This window comes from Alexandromys fortis, unplaced genomic scaffold, assembly GCF_014885135.2.
Source record: "Alexandromys fortis isolate MF-2015 unplaced genomic scaffold, M_Fortis_MF-2015_v1.1 scaffold_175, whole genome shotgun sequence".
NCBI lineage: Eukaryota > Metazoa > Chordata > Mammalia > Rodentia > Cricetidae > Alexandromys > Alexandromys fortis.
The window spans coordinates 3,543,715-3,561,826 of record NW_026068065.1 but is presented as its reverse complement, the minus strand read 5'-3'; positions in this window follow the sequence as shown (position 1 = coordinate 3,561,826).

Here is an 18,112-nt window from a genome sequence, read left to right as displayed (position 1 = left end):
AGGAGTTAACAAGGTAAGAATTGGCTGTGGCTTGCTGCTTTTTCTCTCTGATCTTTCTCTCTGATCTGGCTGGGTTTTTTGTTCTTGTTGTTTTGTTTTTTGTTTTTTTTTTGTTGTTGTTTATTTTTTATTTTTATTTTTATTTTTATTTTTTGAGTCAGGGTTTCTCTGTAGCATTGGAGCCTGTCCTGGAACTAGCTCTTGTAGATCAGGTTGGCATCAAACTCATAGAGATCCACCTGCCTCTGCCTCCCGAGTGCTGGGATTAAAGGCATGTGCTGCCATCAACCGGCTTGGCTGGGTCTTTATTAAGACCAATTAGAACTCATGAAATAGATTATAAGGTTGTAGAAAAAATACATCTGACAGGAGGCTAGATATGGCCTTCAACGAAAGATTTTTTTTTTTAATTTGAAATTCAAAATTTTGACAATGCTTGAAATAATATGGTTAATGATGTATTAGAAATCAAAGTTTCCACTACATTATTGTGTGTAATTTTCATTTATTTGGGGCATACAAGAGCCCTTAAAAGTGCAAACAAGCACTGGACTAATTACGTAAGAAACTGAAGAAAAGGATGACATTGTGTCTTTTACTCCATAAATATAAAAGTTAAGTTTTATTTGTTTGATTTGTTGATTTCTATCTCTGTGATCCTCTGTTCTCCACTTCCCAAATGCTTAGAGTCCAGTTATAAAACAGGAAGATGTTTTTTTAAGTGTCAACAAATACTCAGTAAACTTATGTTTACTTACACAAATACATACAAACATTCATATCCTAAAGTTTTCATCCTGTCACCATCCAAATGTGAGTATTTAGTTAGGTATTTTTATAGAATTTATCTCTAGGTCAATCCCGAATGCAAGCTTTGTCTGTGTATAATTTTTATATATCTTTGATTATTTAAAATACAAAATTAACATCCTCATTTGAAGTCTCTATGCTTAAAAATGCCACAAAATTTAAAATCCATAGTTATAATTGTTTTGTAGTCTGCTAAATTGACATTTTAAATTGTCATGGAAATGGTCTTAAGTGTAATCCTTTAATTTTTTTATACAAAGGTCATTGGAGGAAGTTTGGATGAAAATGGTCCCATAGGATCGTAAGAATTCACACTATTTGAAAGGATTAGTATGGACATGTGGTTTTAGGGTTAGTGTTAGGGTATGATCTTGTTGGAGGAAGTATGTCACTAGAAGTGGGCTCTGAGGTTTCAGTGGCCGAGTTTAGGCCCAATGGTATTCTCTAATCTTTCTGCCTGTTGATCTAGATGTAGAATTCTCTTGGCTCTTTCTCTAGGACCATGTCTGCCTGTGTACCACCATGCTTTTTGCCATAATGATAATGGACTTTGAAAATATAAGTCAGTCCCATTTATGCTTTCCTTTAGAAGAGTTCCTATAGCTGTGGTGACTTTTCCCAGCAATAGAACACTGATTAAAACACATATTGGTAATTAAAAACCACAAGAAATGCAAGATAATGAAGATTAAATGGAGGAGAGAAACCAGTGAGTATATTCAAAGGCACTTACCAATTTTGAAAAAGTTAAAAGACTCGGTGAAGAAACAGAAAAGCATAGATAAGAAATTTCAGCATAAAAGTCTGCATATAAAAGATATTTAATTTAAGACTACCAAAGAGTGCATATTTCTGTGGCTGGAATGACTCAAACATAAGTAGCTGAGGTCTGAATATTAGAGAATATAGCTTCAACAAATTCTAAACCTGTGGCTATGAAGGTATCTCAGTGGTAGAATGTTTATCACATGAGGCCCTACATTCAGTCCTCAGTACTAACCAACTCAACCCAACCCAAAATGGACAAACCACTAGCAAGAAAGTAAAAGCAATAATTAAATAAGTCCCATATGTGATATTATTCAACCCTTTTAAACTGAATGTACTGAGAAACCAAAACAAAAATCTCAAATGCTGAGTGAAACAATGATTACAAAGCCAGTTAATGATAAGAAAACACAATAAAATTAATAATTTTAAATTTGTGTTGAGGTGCCCTTGATTAGTTTTCCTGTTGTGATAGTTAGTATTGCCTGAGTCTAGAATAACATAAAATATAAAGCTCTGAGGATGTCTGCAAGTGAGTTTCTACATTAAGTTATTTGAGGTGGAAAGACTCACCCTGTGAGCAACACAATTTCATGGGCTAGGTTTGGTATCCCATTCTCACCTCTGGAAGCATTGCCTGGTTCCTGAGCATGGTTGGGTCAGGCTCCAAATCCTCCATTACTAAGTGTTCATCCTAAGAGCACCCTTGTAGAATCCTGACAGTTTCTACTCAACTAGGTTTCCATATCACTCATGTACCCTCTTTGCCTTCTAATACCAGTTGTCTCTCCCAGTACTCTTTCCCTCCATCCCTCCCAATTCTTAAGTTTATGTTGAGAAACAAAAGACACAACTAATTATATAAAAAGAAAATAGTTAGATTACAGAAATTATCAGATTTTTATTTGATAATTGTTATAAAGTTGTATTAATCAAGAAAATATAAAAATATAGACAAATTAAAGGTCAACAGAATAGAAGGCCCTCAAATTGGTATGAATATTACCAACCTATCTTTGACATAGAAGCAAATAAAATAAAATAGAGAAAAAAATGATCATTTCAACAAGTGATTGTAGAATGAGACACTTAAAAACAAAAGCATTGATAAACTACTTATATGTGTCAGAAAGAGCATCTCAATATAAATCTAAACTTTAAATGCAAACTGATACAGATTGTATAAGAGAAAAATTAGATACTATGGGAGGAGTTCACCATGACTTTTCCTATATAATACCAAAACAAAATCTATGTAAAAATAATTGATTGCCTGGACTATGCTGAAATTCAAATTTTCTGCTTTGAAAAAGACAATAGAAAGATGATAAAAATAGAAAGTATAGATTTACTGTGTTAAAACATTTCCAAAAGATATCTGATACTGTACTGTTGTTTGATATATACAAAAAAAACTGGGCATAAAACTTTAATAGATACTCACCACCAAATAAGATATAAAAATGGAAAGTAAGCATATTAGAAGATTCTACAGTAATATCTCATTCTGGAAATTTAAATAAAAAATATAAGGAGATACCATTACATACTTATTAGAATAGCTAAAATTTTGAACAGTGACAAAGTCAAAAATGCTGACAAGGAAAAAGAAAGCTTCCATTCATTGTTGATGTTAAAGCACAGTGGTATAATCATTTTAAAAGGCCGTTTGATAGTTTTCATGAAAATACATGTACTGTATGCAATATTTTCCAGCAACTGCATCCTCCACCCAAAGGAATTAAAAGCTTAATGTCCACCAAAACCTTGCTCTTAGCAATATATAGATTGTTTCTTGCTATGTGGTAAAACTAGGAAGAAACTAAGATGCCATTCTACTACTGTCTCAATAAATGAAATACGTCTACACAATGAATTATCATTATTGCTAAAAACAAATTAGCTACTAAACAGTGAAAAGGAAAGAGGAAGTATAAACATTTATGCTAAATAAAACAAAGTCAGTATAAAACATCTGCATGCTCTATGTCTTGGAGTATGAGATATTTTTGTAAAACTATGAAGATAGTGGGAGGGAGTGGGAAATGAGATTGCTATTCAAAATGAAAAAAGATATTTTTAAAAGTATAAATAAATCAATAACCTATGAAGCAGTAAAAAGATCAGAGGTTTGCAGTCAATAGTGAACTTGTGGGACAGTGAAACATCTATATTCTTCCACAAGGCTACAAATTCAAGGATTTTAGACATCAAACAGAAATCCTCCTATCTGGTCAAATTGCCTTTGGTAATAAAGGCAGTAGTTGTCAGGTGAAGTAAATTCTTAAAAGTTTCTATGGATATCAAAAGTCACACTTCAAATAGCTAAAGTTCAGGGACAATAGCTCTTTCTCCACAGTGGGGCATTTTCAAATATGAAAATCCATTATGCCAGCTATCAAGTATTTCAAAATGAAAGCAAAGACTGCAGTTCTACTACACTATAAACTAGACTTTTCCTGGGCAGTTTCTGCTGGAATTATTCACATTTTGATTCTAAGAGATGAGGACCACTCCAGTCACAACAGCAAATGAACAAATACGGAAAGTTCATAAACATGGTCATTGTCACTGAAGACTATAATCTTAATCCTAAAACTATTCCTCCGTATTATCATTACTATGAGAGTTAAAAATAGCACATATTTAATATCAAACAATTCCCATTTTATTGGTTGCTAATTTTAACCACACGAACGTTTTGAAGTTTTGCTCTTTCCTCCTTCTTAGATTCTTTTCTGAATATCCTTTTCCTATTTTGTTTCATTTCATTTTAACACTCAGAAGGTATCATTTTTAGCATAATTTAGAGTGATTTGTAATTAGGTGGCACAGTACTTGCCTAGTATTCTGGGTTAAAGCACAAGCACAAAAAGTATGATATTAAAAAAAATTTTGTAGGTGACAAATCTGATCACTGGGGAAGGTAAGAGACTATTCAAAGTTACATACTTCGAAGTAAACCAAGCATTGAATATGATTGCACATGTGTAACACGAGGGTCTGCTTGTTGGGGTTTCTGTCCTGCCCAGTTTCCAAAGCTGGCAAGTCCCAAAGAAAATCACATAGAGGTCTCCAAACTTATAAACTGAATGGTCCCTTAGCTCAGGTTTAGTTCTTATTATGCATATTAACTCATTATCTTTATCTACGTTAACCACAAGGCTCAGTACCTTTTTCAGCAGGGTAGGTCACATCCTGCTTCTTCCATGGTCTGGGCAGGACTGCCGAGGGAGCTTCCTGTTTCCCAGAACTTTCCTATTCTCCTTTCCCCGCCTCTACTTCCTGTCTGATTGTCCCACCTATACATTCTGTCTGGCTAATGGCCAATCAGCATTTATTTAAAACATAATTGACAGAATATAGAATTGTCCTACACCACACATGACCCAAGCATAGTGCTATGTCTATTAACAGTGCACCACTCTGGTGGACAAATACTTCACCATTATATTTTGTGCATTTCTCTGAGTTATGTGGATTTCAGTTGGTACTGAAATGAAAATAAGATTTAATGGATTATTAATGCAAAAAATGCAGCTTTCACATTAACGGGAATAAGACATAATTTGTTCTGGAGCAACTTTTCGGTGACCATGACCTTGCAACACAGATTTAGGTTCCACCAAATTTCATGTTTCATCATGGAAGCAATTTCATGAACTTTTATAGTTTCACAGAATAGATAAATTTATAACTCAAGAGAAGTTTAAAATGCATTGCTAGATATAGCAGAGAGGTGATTATAGCAAGATTAGGAACACTTTTTCTATGAGCCTCAGATGCTCTCTAATGCAGTCTTACCTTTTGAATTGGTAGAAACTAGTGGTCTGCTAAATCAATAGAGCCTAAAATGGTTTTGTCTATTAGTCATTGGATACTAGTCAACAACACAGAGATGGGCAAGAAATGGATATCAAGGGCTCCAAAGCTACGCCAGGATAAATTAATTAGACTCTACTGTAGCATTCCAAACTCTCCATATCATTTCAGTTTTAATCAATCAACCAGTTTTCACAGTTGCTTTCACAGAATTCTTGTTGATAGGATCAAGATACATACACTATTTCAAATACAAAGAACATTTATGAGGCATACACCAACCTTTAACCATAACGTAAATAGATATAGAAATTATTTATTTGTTAATTTTCTATTCAATACAAAAATGTACCGATAAAGAGACATGATATTTGCTTATTCTTTAGAGTATCTTCATCACTAATAACTGGATAACTTAATGTATGATAGAAAACCAGTTTGGATTATTTCCTTAATTTTCATTTTAATTAACATTTACATGACATTTAGAATTTTTCCTATTTTTCTCAGTTATATTACCATGGTCTTAAACCACTCAAGATGGCTCATGATGTCAAGAAAATATTTTTAAAATGGCACCTGCTCTGCAAAAATAAAAAACCCTCTCATTTGTCTCTTTTATCCCTGACTTAGTAACCACCTTTGCTGACCTCTATTTTGAACATTTTAGGATGTAGATTAGGATATGAGAGATTAACAAAAGACATTATAACATTTACCATGGTACTTACAGCTAAAGAATACAGAATTGAAACTTGTAATAGGAGGTCCAGAAGTTTTTGATGAAGTTGTAATTTAGTCTGTCCAGGTGTTGTATGGTACTTTTTCTTATAGACTTAATCAGATGCCATCTTAGATCCTGGTAACAACTAGAGCAGGACAGTAAAATGCTATCCAAATGTATATTGATGTCAATGTAGGTATTGACAGCTATTGTACCTAAAGGTGGGGTGAAGTAAGAGAGGATTTGGAAACAGTTACTTCAAATTCCTCCTCCAGATGCAAGTGATCTTGGGATATGTTATACTATATATAAATGGGAAGGTTAATTATAAGCCAGATTCCACGATGTAGAGTCTATGAGGCTACCATCCATCATGGGCGGGGCCTGTCAGTGATGTGGCTGTTTTGGAGTTACATACTGACCTGATCTATAAATAGACCAAATAAATTCAGTGATTTTAGAAGTTGTACTTGGGTCAAAATATAGTTAGGTCTGTCACTGGTGCCCACCAGGGTGGTTAAAAGTGGTTGTGCTTCCTTTAGAAAAAGATGATGCAAAACCCAGGGCCCAGATTATAAAGAAACTGCTATAATTTTTTTGTAAAACACACGTATTTCTCTCTGGCTATATAGATGGGTCAGATCATCTGGACAAGCTGAAGAAGCCTATGGCCCTTTGGTAACAGTTTTTATAAAAAAAAAAATATGGATTCTTCCCCTGTAACTTTTGACATGTTTAGTCATGTCAAATTTTTGATAATTTTCTTGGGCTGTTCTATTATCAAATAGAATGGAGGTTGGAGAAGTAAATGAGTGTCTCTCCCAGATGTAAAACCAAAAAAATGCAAAAAGAAGTTACTCTCAGACTGTCAGGCCCTGATAACACAGGTGGCAAGAATTTATTCTGGTAATGTTTGGTGTCCTTAAAACTACTTTCTGGGAACAGAAGGAGGGAGAACACGAGCAAGGAAGTCAAGACCGCGAGGGGGGCACCCACCCACTGAAACGGTGGGGTTGATCTATTGGGAACTCACCAAGGCCAGCTGGACTGGGACTGAATAAGCATGGGATAAAACTGGACTCACCGAACGTGGCTGACAAGGAGGGCTGACTGAGAAGCCAAGGACAATGGCAAGGGGTTCTGATCCTACTGCATGTTCTGGCTTTGTGGGAGCCTAGCCAGTTTGGATGTTCACCTTCCTAGACATGGACGGAGGGGGGAGGACTTTGGATTTCCCACAGGACAGGGAACCCTGACTGCTCTTTGGACTGGAGGGGAAGGAGGAGGGGAGTGGGGCGTCGGGATTGGGGGGAGGGGGAGGGAAAAGGGAGGCGGGAAGGAGGCAGAAATTTTTAATAAAAAAAAATAAAAAAACTACTTTCTGGGAAACGAAGCAAACAAAAAAACCCAAAACAAAAAACCTTATCAAGTGTCAGTAATTAGAGAAATTCATTTCTTCAGAGTTCCTAATAGCTTTCTCGGGTTCTTCTGACACTTCTGTTAAAATTAAGAGTTAACAGAACAGTCATTAGCATCTAAGAAACATATTTTTACCATAGATTGTTGACAAAGATCCCTGAAATAATAGGCTGTTAAATAAATCATAATAAATGTAATATCTTCTCCTGACTTGCTGGGCAGGAGCAGATTTGTAAACAGCAACGTCTGTTGAGTTTCAAAATGACATGTTGTTTTCCAATCATTTTTTTCATGGCCCAGTGTTCCCACTTAGGCAGTCACCAAAGTAATACAATTAAACCATTCAAATGCCATTTAATCACTTCTTATTTTAGGGTCACATGTATCAAGCCATTATTTTAAAAAGTTGTCTGAAACTTAAATCTTTTTTAACTCTCAGAACAGATGGGCACAGTCATATTAGCACTGACACTATATATACACAGCAAGTGAACTGGTGCTATTATCTGGTTAAGTGGCTGTCAGCATTTCCATTACAAACCCAGCTTTCAAGGGTCTATAATTCAGATACTTTAAATAACATCTGGCTGAAGCTTGGCGTATAGAATTGATGAGTGTTAAGTAAAAATTAGTATAATTTTGTAAATGTATGAATAGTTCTGGAAGACTCAGCTTGAACAATCGGATCCTTTCTGTAGTGACAATATCCACCAATCAGTATATTTTCAAAGTACATGACATTGATTTATGCAGTCAATCAGTTGGTCATGGAATATTTCGCATTTACCACTTGCCAGGTCATTTGGTAAGTGATAGAGATATACTCTTGTGATCAGGATAACAGAATACCCTCTCTTCACACTGCTTACATATTTATAAAGGAAACAGAGAATCAACAAAAAGTATGTATACAAATATATCTCCAACCAGTATACACATTTAGGTGTGATGTTTCATAAAATATTCTCTGTATTTTAAATAATATATTAGTATCTTGATGTTTCTCATCATCCAATCTATGGAAAGAGGTGGTATTTCCTTTAACATTATATTGTCTCAATCAATCAAAGTTAATTACAAAGAAGCAAAGCACACCTCATCATTTTAATTACCAAAGCGAACCTTAATTTCTTACAATTGATACTGAACCTTTAAAGCAGACAGAAGTAAAATAAAGTAACAAGAAAACTGTGCTTTCAAAATAAATAAATTGCTGCAATATTTCAATTACTGCTTTCTTACTCTTCTTAGAAGAGTTTCTTAGGCTTTAAAGATCTTAAAGATTGTATAAGGTAGCCAGCACTTGTTGAAGAAAGTGTCTGACCAAGTCTATATTGAAGGGTCAGGGATGTAGCTCAGTAGTAAGATGCTTTCCCAGCATGCTCAAGGTCTTGGGTTCGATCTCCAGCTTAACAAAAAAAATGAATATTCAGGATGAGAAAGGAAATAAAAATTATCTAGCTATAAAAGCTCTCAGGAACTACAATATGAAAAAGCCAGGCCTTAGGGAGACTCTTCTCAAAAGACTGGTTATTTCTGGTCTCAACTTTCAAGGCTAGTGTACTATTTTTCTCTACTAGAAAATTTGATTTCATGTAATACCATTTTCAGTACAGATGACGGCTTGGCATACTTGAAGGAGAAAATAAGGCCCTGTTTTGTTTGATGGTGAAACCGTTATAATCAAGTAAAGGTCATAGATATGAGAATGATGAATGATAAATGTGTGGCCTGAAAGTATTATGTGTTAATGATAAAGCTCTAGAGGGAAAATGAGAATCTTGGCAGAAGGTAAATCTAGATATTCACATGTATTAGATAAAGCTCCAAAAATAAACCAGTCTCTATAAACCTTATTTTCTCTGCAAAATTCACAAAAGTATTTTAAAGAATATTTTTGGTTTTAATGAGACTATCACATCTAATGTAGCACTTGGTCGACAGCCAACATACACTAGTTTCATTCCTATCCATATTGGTAAGTAGTTATGAAATTTGAGTATGTGTTGTAAATAGATAGGCAGTGGTATGGGAGGTCCTTCTATCTATGTGTTACGTTTATTGGTTAATGAATAAAGAGAACTGGCTTGGCCTGATAGGGTAGAACAGAGCTAGGCATGAAAAATTAAACTGAATGCTGGGAGGAAGAAGTGCAGAGTCAGGGAGAAGCCATGGAGCCTCAACCAGAGACAGATATGTTGAAACTTTGCTGGTAGGCCACGACCTCATGATGAAACACAGATTACTAGAAATGGGTTATATTAAGATGTGAGTGTTATCAGATAAGAAGTTAGAACTAATAGGCCAAGCAGTGATTTAAATAATACAGTTTCTGTGTGGTTATTTCGGGGCTGAGCAGCTGGGAACTAACAAGCGGCCTTCTTACAACAAGGCATTGTATATAATCTATAAATAACTTTCCTTTTACAATCTTGTTTCTAGTAGATTCCAGTCAACACAGGGTGATTCTTCCAGAACAATTGTTCTCATCACTCAATGATAATTTCTTGTATTATAAGAGCTTACAGGGAATTAGTTCATTTTCCTGAAATATAGGAACAGACTTCTCAGGGAATTGTAGAATTATTTGTTTATTGTGCATAATATTCTGTAAGTATGGTGCTCACAGATCCTTTGTTCAAAAATCTCTCATTAGCCAGCCAATTATGTTGGTGATCTGTTAGTCTCTTTTACAGTGCAAATGCTCCCTGCTCTCCAATTCAGATGAACCTTTAAGAATGCCATATGTTCCAATTGCTTCACTCTGTACTTAGTCCCTTCCCTACTATTATCCCCATCTGTGTGACTGCATGCTTTGGGGAATGGATACTTGACTTTTCCTTGGTTTTAAATCCAACTTACTGCCTGGTTTATTTACATGTGCTCTCATTAATTGCTTGCTTTGGGTACTTTTCCCCCATGTTTGCTTGACTAAATCCATAACAAATATAATCTGACTTTGAGAAAATTTGAAAAGTTTCCTTGTTCATCTTACTCTAAGTTTGCATTTCTAAGAATATAATCATTTGTGTGTGTGTGTGTGAAAGAAACGTATCCTACATTTGTTTAAGCACTGAATAGTTTTCAGTCTACATTACCTACCCTTATCTTATGTTTCATTTATTTTTGCAGTTTAGCTTAGATAGTGAAAAAAATCAAACATGTCATATAAAAAGCTACATGTCTGGTGGTGAGATATTACCAAAATATTGTCATCATGATCATGATCTCTGAAATGTTATAATTAGTCCTAAGGATTGTCTTGATGTTTTCACTAATATCAATACTGTTTCAGTATTTGTGTAAAAACTGCTTTTGAATGTTACTTCAAACTAAAAAACAATCATATAAATTTTAACTACTTGCAAATAATTAGATGTGTAGTTGATTTATAACAACAGACTTAGCTAAACAATTGCATTCTTTTAATATAAAATTTTAATTTTGGTTAGGTTTCTCTAAAGAATTCTATTAAAAGAACTATTGCTCATTGTTCTTCAATAGAGGCAGTCTCAACAGAACAATTTATCCCCTTAACTCCCTCCCTTTTAAAGGAGTTCATGATTTTATAAATGCTATAGGATCATCCTTTTGCAGAAAATAGTCCATGGTAAGAATCTGTTGCAGTTATGTGACTTGGGCAGTTTGTGGGTCCACTAGTAGTGGTACCAGTATTTATCCCTCATTCATGAACTAGCTTTTTGAGCCCATTCCCTATGGAGGAATAACTGCTCAGCCTAGACACAAGAGGGAGGTCCTTGGTCTTGCCTCAGGTGACAGGACAGACTTTGTTGACTCCCCATTGGAGGCCCCACCCTCTCTGAGGAGTGGATGGGGGTGGGATGGGGATAACATGGAGGGAGCAGAAGGACAGGAGGGAGAGGGAACTGGAATTGGTATGTAAAATAAGATTGTTTTAAAAAAATAAAATAAAAATAGAAAAATAAAAAAAATGATAGAATCAAGAAATAAGAATCTGTGGAGGCAAACTGTAATTATTGACTTGTTTCTTCTTTTGCGGCAGAGGTTTTACTATAGATTTTAGAATCTAAGATTTTGAATATGGTGGGATTGAGAAATACACCCTAAAAGTCAAACAAATGTTGATCTACTATATCTGTTCCCCTGCTAGGAAATATGTAAATCATAAAACAATTGTTTTAGGTGTTTGTCTGAAATTGGAGCTTTGAAGACATATCCCAGAGGATATCAAATTCATAAAAAAACCCAAGGTAAGAATTGGAAACATTCTATCAAAGATCATTCTACTTCAAACCATTTAATTGAAGAAAATAATCTAATTCTAGATAATTGTATTCTTCCAAATTAAAACATGTAGATACGTTGTTGAGTCAAATCAAAACATTTCTGATAAAACACATGACTTCAACAGCATCTCTTAGTAAAACTTGAAAAGATATTGCAGTATTTTTATTAGAAAAGTTTATCCACAAAGACTTCTAAACTCTAGAATGTTTAACTTAAGGGAATGTTTCTACACACCATTACAATGAAGAGAAGTTGAGAAAACAGTTACAGTTGCTTCCTTTCTGTATTATCACTTTTTCTACAAATGAAAAGCTGAAGGTAGCCATAACTCAGGAAAGCTACCATCAATTTTTATATGTTTAGTTTTATACTTTTCAAATTAGCACATCTTGAAATGGGCATAGGACTAACTCATCATTTCTTTGCTTATTAACATAATGAGAAAGGGAGTAATTGTTTCCTAAAAGCAGTAATTCTAAAATGGGTATTAAAAATGTACTCAGGCTAGGTTAGAGGTTGAACACATAATTCAGGCTACTAGTTTTGTTTTATAAACTACTTTGGTTTTCTGGCAAAGTAAAATTACTTTGAGTACCCTAGCATAATAACATTATGCAAATAGTCCTCATTTATTAGAACCTCAGTCATTGACAATTAATGGTAATTTGAAGTATGCCATGGTGAGTAAGCTGCGTTTCTGTGTACCTAATGAAGATAGTTGAATTACTATGCAAGATTTCAGAATGATTGACTTATATAAGGAAAGAACAGTTATTAATATCTTCTTGCTATTCTGTCAAAACACAAACACATGCTAATTACATAAATTTTGGCTAGTAAAAGTATTTCTTAACATTAATATTCAAAACATTCATTTATGTGTGTAAGTTAAAAATGTGATATTGAGCTTCTAAATATTGGGTTTATTTTGCTCATTTAAACTTTTTTCTTCTTCACAATTTTATTTTTTATGTTGTCTATACAGAACTCACATTTACCAATGTACCTAGAAATCTAAATTCATTCATAAGATTTGTTGTGATAATTGGCCTTTATTACATTTTTATTTTGTTGTACTGAAGAGTTATTTAACTTATTGTCAGTATACACTTGCATGAATTATAAATGGACAAAAGTATATTTCACAGATCTTTCTATTTATAGTTCAGTTGACTTTAGAAAGGAATTTAATTCTTAATAGCTTTTGTGTCTCCTTCCTTCTTTTCCTCCTCCTTCCACTTTAAAAGGAACGATGCTTTAACGATAAATTCTGCAAAGCTGCCAACCCCAAACAAAACAAATCCATGGATAACTGAATAAAACTACCAGGCACTGGAGAGGATGAGGAAAAATCTCCACAGAGAAAGGCTTTGTTCTCTGCATTAGCAGACTGGCACATGGCTCTAAATCTCCTATAGAGGGAGCTGCTGTATTATTGAACATTAAAGACCTGGCCTTCAGTTAGATGTCTATAATTTTCAGCCTATTTTACATTAACAGAGAAAGAAGTACTAAGGGGTTATTAGCATGTAAATATAAAACACATTTTTTTCTCTCTCTTCACGATGCTACTGAACACGTATAGGCTTTTGTTTTGGTTATGGAATAACAGAGCAGGTGTCAAGGCAAGGTATTTGACATGGGAAGGAAAATAAAAAGGAAACTTTATGCAAATATTAAATGACATAATTTCAGAGGAGTGAGAGACAAAGACTCCCTACTCACATTGATCCTCCTATACAAACAGGAAAATAAAATATTTCAGTATGAATGTTAACAACTTATATGCCAAAACTTCTAAAAATCTGCTTTTATGACAAATGATCGAATCTCCACTGAAAAGAAAAACATGTGACAACTATAACAATGCTATTGGTGTATTAATTGAATAAAAATGTAAAGATTTGAGGCAACAATCAGAGTATCATAAGAATTAATATTGAAGTTGGGCAGTGGTGGCGCATGCTTTTAATCCCAGAAATTGGGAAGCAAAGGCAAGCAGATCTTTGTGATTTTGAGGCCAGCCTGGTCTACCAAACAATTTCCAGGACAGGCTCCAAAGATACAGAGAAACCCTCTCAAAAAAAAGAAAAAAAGAAAAAGAAAAAGAAAAAGGAATTAGCATATAAGTGTATTTAAAATTTAAAATCCATAGATGTTATACTTAGTCAATATATAGTGTCTCATATAAAATTAAACATTTAAATAAAAATAGTTATTTCTTAACATTAATATTTACTCACAAATTTTGTCTATTTTTCCTAATATTCCAAATTTTTATTTCTTATTTATATGCAACAAAAGTATTCAATTTGATGATCAAAGTTTTAAATAATACAGCAAGTTATTATAATGAATATATTATAAACATTTAAGTATTTATAATGATTTTTATCTGGTAGGTTTGTACAGACTATGCAGAGACTATTTTAATAGTTTTCCTAAGATTTGCTGTCCCTTTATAGTCACTAAATTGAATGCCTAAATTAATCTCATAAATTATATAAATAATTGGTTAGCATAATTTTTAATAGCTCTTACTTCATGAGAAAAAAACAAACAAAAATCTCAGTCATAACTTTTCTAACATATAAATTGACAGAGTGAAAAAGTTTCTGTTTCTTAAACCTTGGCTATTATTTAGTAGTTAATTATTCTGAAATTTACTGAGTTGATGACATAGAACAATACATTTGAAAGATTTTAACAGTGACATAACATGATTCTTGCAGAGAACCTGAAAGAATATTCTATGTACACACAAAAAACTGAATTCACAGCATTTTTAGAGAAATTAATGATGATTTCAAAAACTTTATATACTTAGACATTTAACAATAGGGGTAGGACCTCCTGATTGTTTCACAAAAACTGGGAAATATTAAAAGTATTGTTTCAAGTTGGTAGGACAAATGATTTTCATTTAAAAGTATGATTATATTACCTCTCATCTTAAGAATTTCAAAGTCTTCAACTGGACCTTGGTAGCTCAGTCCAGAGCTCCCATGTGGGTCTCTGTCTCTATCTCCATCTGTCTCCAGACAAAGGTTCTATGGTGATATGCAAGATGGTCATCAGTCTGACTACAGGACAAGGCCAGTTCAGGCACCCTCTCCTCCACTGCCCAGGGTCCTTGCTAGAGTCATTCCCGTGGATTCCTGGGAACCCCTCTAGAGCCAAGCCTCTTGCCAACTCCAAATTGGCCCCCTCAATGAATATATCTCCCTCCCTGCTCCTATATCTGTTCTTCCTCCATCTCAACCATCCCACTCCCCTAAGCTCTCCCCCAACCCTCCCCTTCTCCTTTCTCTCTCCCCATCTTCCCTTCCCCCATCCCACCTCCACCTCCATGCTCCCAACTTTTGCTTGGCGATCTTGTCTGCTTCCAATTTCCAGGAGGATCTATATATTTTTTTTATTTTGGTTTCACCTTATTACTTAGCTTTTCTAGGATCACAAACTATAAGCTCAATGTCCTTTGTTTATGGCTAGAATCCACTAATGAGTGAGTACATACCATATGCATATTTTTTGGTCTGGGTTACCTCACTCAGGATAGTGTTTTCTATTTCCATCCATTTGCATGCAAAATTCAAGATGTCATTGTTTTTTACCACTGAGTAGTACTCTAATGTGTATATGTGCCACATTTTCTTTATCCATTCTTCTATTGAGGGGCACCTAGGTTGTTTCCAGGTTCTGGCTATTACAAATAGTGCTGCTATGAACATAGTTGAACAAATGCTTTTGTAGTATGATTGGGCATCTCTTGGGTATATGCCAAAGAGTGGAATTGTGGGATCCTGAGGTAGGTTGACTCCCAGTTTCCTGAGAAACCACCACACTGATTTCCAAAGTGGTTGCACAAGATTGCATTCTCACCAGCAATGGATGAGTGTTCTCCTTCCTCCACATCCTCTCCAGCATAGGCTATATTTGGTGTTTTTGATTTTAGCCATTTTGACAGGTGTAAGATGGTATCTCAAAGATTTTTTATTCGCATTTCCCTGATAGCTAAGGAAGTTGAAGGAAGGAGGGAGGATATGAGCAAGGAATCAGGACCACGAGGGGTTGGTCTACCCACTGAGACAGTGTGCCTGAGCTAATGGGAGCTCACCAAATCCAGCTGGACTGGAACTGAATAAGCATGTGATCAAACTGGACTCTCTGAATGTGGCTGACATTTGGGGCAGACAGAGAAGCCAATGATAATGGCACTGGGATTTGTCTCTACTGCATATACAGGCTTTTTGGGATCCTATTCTATTTGGACGCATACCTTCCTAAGCCTGGATGGAGGGGGAGGGCCTTGGACCTCCCACAAGGCAGGGTAACCTTCCCTCTCTTAGGACTGAAAGGGGATGGAGAAGGGTGACTGGAGGAACAGGAGGGAAGTGGGAGGAGGGGAGGAAGTAGAAATTTTGATTGGTGTTATTTATAAAGTAATAAAAAATAAAAAAAAAGAAATATAAAATGGATTAGTAGGGCTACACTCCTGTAACATGTGGTCAGGGCATGTTGGGGTTTCTGTCCTGCCCAGTTTCCACAACCCAAAGAAAATCACACAGAGTTCTACATAAGTTTTAAACTGATTGGCCCCATTAGTTCCAGCTTCGTATTAGCTCTTATATCTAATATTATCCCATTATTCTTATCTATGTTAGCCATGTGGCTCAGTAACTTTTTCAGCAAGGCAGATCACATCCTGCTTCTTCAGTGTCTGGGGAAAACAGGGGAAAGAGCTTCCTTCTTCTCAGAATACTCCTGTTCTCATTGCCCCACCTCTACTTCCTGTCTGGTTTTCCTGCCTGTACTTCCTGCCTGTCTATAGGTCAATTAGCGTTTATTTAAAATACAACTGACAGAATATAAAATTGTCCCGCACCACACTCCTACAAACTTAAGTGCAGAATTTGTCCCATTGCCTTTGCAAATTTTCAAAGGCAGCCTGAAGATGGTTCATAGAACCATCTGCCAGCTGGATACCGTCCTTCAAACTTCATCTCTCTCTGCTAGTTTTCACACTGTGTACTCTCATCCTCTCATCTTCCCCGTAGAAATATGACAATTATACTGTATAATGCAGTTAATATAGAATAAACTTTTCTCAAAATCATTAACCCAATTGTTTCTGGTAACACATTCCCTGTTTCTTGGGATTAGAAAATATGTACGACACTGTTTATGCTTCCATAAGGAGTTGGGTACTTTTTAGATCCATGCCTTCATTTCTTTGTAGAAATTTTGTTTTTCTGGAGATAATATAATTGCAACATTTCTCCTTTTTCTTTCCTCCCTCCAAATCCTCTCATACATCCCTCATTGCTCTCTTTCAAATTCATGTCCTCTTTTTTATTATTGTTATTGCATACCTTTATATGTATGCACAAAAATATTCATAAGTATAGCCTGATCAGCTGTGATGTGTTCTAGCACAAACAGGCAAAGCTGCATTTAATGGGAAATATATTTTAAAAAAGAATTTCAAAGTCATTAGCATCTAAACTGACTTACTGAATAAATTACTTATGTAGTCAAGTTGATCTTAAATAAGAGTGTAAGCATTGTTTAATTGATTAGTTACTGGAAATTAATGTTTTTAATTTCATAAGCACTCATTGAGTGTTATGGCCTTTCATTGTTATTCCTGAGAGATATCATGATTGTTGCACACTGGAGTTATTTAAGACATAGCACATTTTTATATTTATAGTCAGAATTCTGCTGCAAATACTAACTGAAAACATGTAAGGCCATTTGCATGTTGTAGAAAAATTTTAAGTATCTCATGGTGGGGCTGAGATACAGTAGGTAATATTTCCTGTTGCTCTCACAGGGGACTCACATTTAGTCCCCAGCACACATATTAGGTATCTCAAAACCACCTGCAACTCAGATACAGTGGATTCAATATGTTATTCTACCCTTCCTGGAAACTGCACTCACAGTTATAACCCCATATTCAGGTACAATACACATAAGTATATTTAAAGATAAAATTGTTTTTGAAATGGCTTGTGGATATATGTCTTATCATGTGTACAAATTAGTTTTTTGTTGAAAAAGATTGCTTAAGAAGTCAGGACCACGAGGGGTGCACCCACCCACGGAGACAGTGGGGCTGATCTATTGTGAGCTCACCAAGGCCAGCTGGACTACGACTGAAAAACCATGGGATAAAACCGGACTCTCTGAATATGGCGGACAATGAGGGCTGCTGAGAAGCCAAGGACAATGCCACTGGGTTTTGATCCTACTTCATGTTCTGGCTTTGTGGGAGCCTAGCCAGTTTGGATGTCC